This window comes from Colletes latitarsis, unplaced genomic scaffold (genome assembly GCF_051014445.1).
Source record: "Colletes latitarsis isolate SP2378_abdomen unplaced genomic scaffold, iyColLati1 scaffold0085, whole genome shotgun sequence".
In the NCBI taxonomy this organism is placed as follows: domain Eukaryota; kingdom Metazoa; phylum Arthropoda; class Insecta; order Hymenoptera; family Colletidae; genus Colletes; species Colletes latitarsis.
In genome coordinates, this window is record NW_027488435.1 from 45,001 (window position 1) to 47,500 (window position 2,500).

The 2,500-nt window shown below is 51.3% G+C and overlaps 1 non-coding gene across 1 annotated transcript; it reads right to left on the minus strand.

Moving 5' to 3' along the window:
* Positions 1-139: 139 nt before the first annotated feature.
* Positions 140-294, minus strand: LOC143351170 (5.8S ribosomal RNA). The gene has a single exon (XR_013081537.1). It is a non-coding gene; the product is annotated as a 5.8S ribosomal RNA (ribosomal RNA).
* Between the last annotated feature and the right edge of the window lie 2,206 nt (positions 295-2,500).

The window sequence follows — 2,500 nt, forward strand, 5'->3', positions numbered from 1 at the left end:
ATTCTCGCTCGTACGTTGATACCTTTCTCTTCATCGACCCGGCTCCGAAACGTTCTTCGCCATCTCCCCGAAAGGAGAGGTAAACGACGGCGGGGTTAGGGAATCTGAGAACAACGCAAGCAGTTTTAGGACAAGTGAACGACCCTCAGCCAGGCGTGGTCCAGGAATTTTATCCGTGGACCGCAATGTGCGTTCGAAATGTCGATGTTCATGTGTCCTGCAGTTCACACGTTGACGCGCAATTAGCTGCGTTCTTCATCGACCCACGAGCCAAGTGATCCACCGTTCAGGGTAATCATATACAATTTACAATTTTTCTCTTTGTATTTAAAAATGCTCCTTGTTCTTTGCTTTAAAAATATTCGATGTTCGCACCTCCGACCAGCGTATCGACGGAGGATTGAACGCGCCATATCGACGACAAAAGTTTCTTTTTGTTTCCTGAATGACGGAAAACCATCGTTCGACGGCCGGGCGTACAGTACATTCAAAAGCCTTTGCGCGTGGCTGCGACCAAACGGGTATAATACACCCGTATATTCTTGGTTCCGAACAGTAACTTCACGCGCAATCGGGCGAACGCACGCGGCAGCGCCCATCGGTTGCTCGATGAAATCGATGCGATAAACTACAGCCTTCTCGGCTGGTCGTCGTTAGTCGCGCGAGCAACGGATGGCCGCACAATCGACGCGTCGTCGTTTGCGATTATTCGCCTCACGTTAGCCATGAGTATGTATATTATTCATTTACGAACGAACGCGGCAGCGTCCATCGGTTGCTCGATGAAATCGATGCGATAAACTACAGCCGTCTCGGCTGGTCGTCGTTAGTCGCGCGAGCAACGATGGCCGCAAAATCGACGCGTCGTCGTTTGCGATTATTCGCCTCAAGTTAGCCATGAGTATGTATAACATTCATTTACGAACGAACGCGGCAGCGTCCATCGGTTGCTCGATGAAATCGATGCGATAAACTACAGCCGTTTCGGCTGGTCGTCGTTAGTCGCGCGAGCAACGATGGCCGCAAAATCGACGCGTCGTCGTTTGCGATTATTCGCCTCAAGTTAGCCATGAGTATGTATATTATTCATTTACGAACGAACGCGGCAGCGTCCATCGGTTGCTCGATGAAATCGATGCGATAAACTACAGCCGTTTCGGCTGGTCGTCGTTAGTCGCGCGAGCAACGATGGCCGCAAAATCGACGCGTCGTCGTTTGCGATTATTCGCCTCAAGTTAGCCATGAGTATGTATATTATTCATTTACGAACGAACGCGGCAGCGTCCATCGGTTGCTCGATGAAATCGATGCGATAAACTACAGCCGTTTCGGCTGGTCGTCGTTAGTCGCGCGAGCAACGATGGCCGCAAAATCGACGCGTCGTCGTTTGCGATTATTCGCCTCAAGTTAGCCATGAGTATGTATATTATTCATTTACGAACGAACGCGGCAGCGTCCATCGGTTGCTCGATGAAATCGATGCGATAAACTACAGCCGTTTCGGCTGGTCGTCGTTAGTCGCGCGAGCAACGATGGCCGCAAAATCGACGCGTCGTCGTTTGCGATTATTCGCCTCAAGTTAGCCATGAGTATGTATATTATTCATTTACGAACGAACGCGGCAGCGTCCACCGGTTGCTCGATGAAATCGATGCGATAAACTACAGCCGTCTCGGCTGGTCGTCGTTAGTCGCGCGAGCAACGATGGCCGCAAAATCGACGCGTCGTCGTTTGCGATTATTCGCCTCTGGCTATCCGTGAGTATGTATAATATTCATATACGAACGAACGCGGCAGCGCCCATCGGTTGCTCGATGAAATCGATGCGATAAACTACAGCCTTCTCGGCTGGTCGTCGTTAGTCGCGCGAGCAACGATGGCCGCAAAATCGACGCGTCGTCGTTTGCGATCATTCGCCTCAGGCTATCCGTGAGTATGTATAACATTCATTTACGAACGAACGCGGCAGCGTCCATCGGTTGCTCGATGAAATCGATGCGATAAACTACAGCCGTCTCGGCTGATCGTCGTTAGTCGCGCGAGCAACGATGGCCGCACAATCGACGCGTCGTCGTTTGCGATTATTCGCCTCAGGCTATCCGTGAGTATGTATAACATTCATTTACGAACGAACGCGGCAGCGTCCATCGGTTGCTCGATGAAATCGATGCGATAAACTACAGCCGTCTCGGCTGATCGTCGTTAGTCGCGCGAGCAACGATGGCCGCACAATCGACGCGTCGTCGTTTGCGATTATTCGCCTCAGGCTATCCGTGAGTATGTATAACATTCATTTACGAACGAACGCGGCAGCGTCCATCGGTTGCTCGATGAAATCGATGCGATAAACTACAGCCGTCTCGGCTGATCGTCGTTAGTCGCGCGAGCAACGATGGCCGCACAATCGACGCGTCGTCGTTTGCGATTATTCGCCTCAGGCTATCCGTGAGTATGTATAACATTCATTTACGAACGAACGCGGCAGCGTCCATCGGTTGCT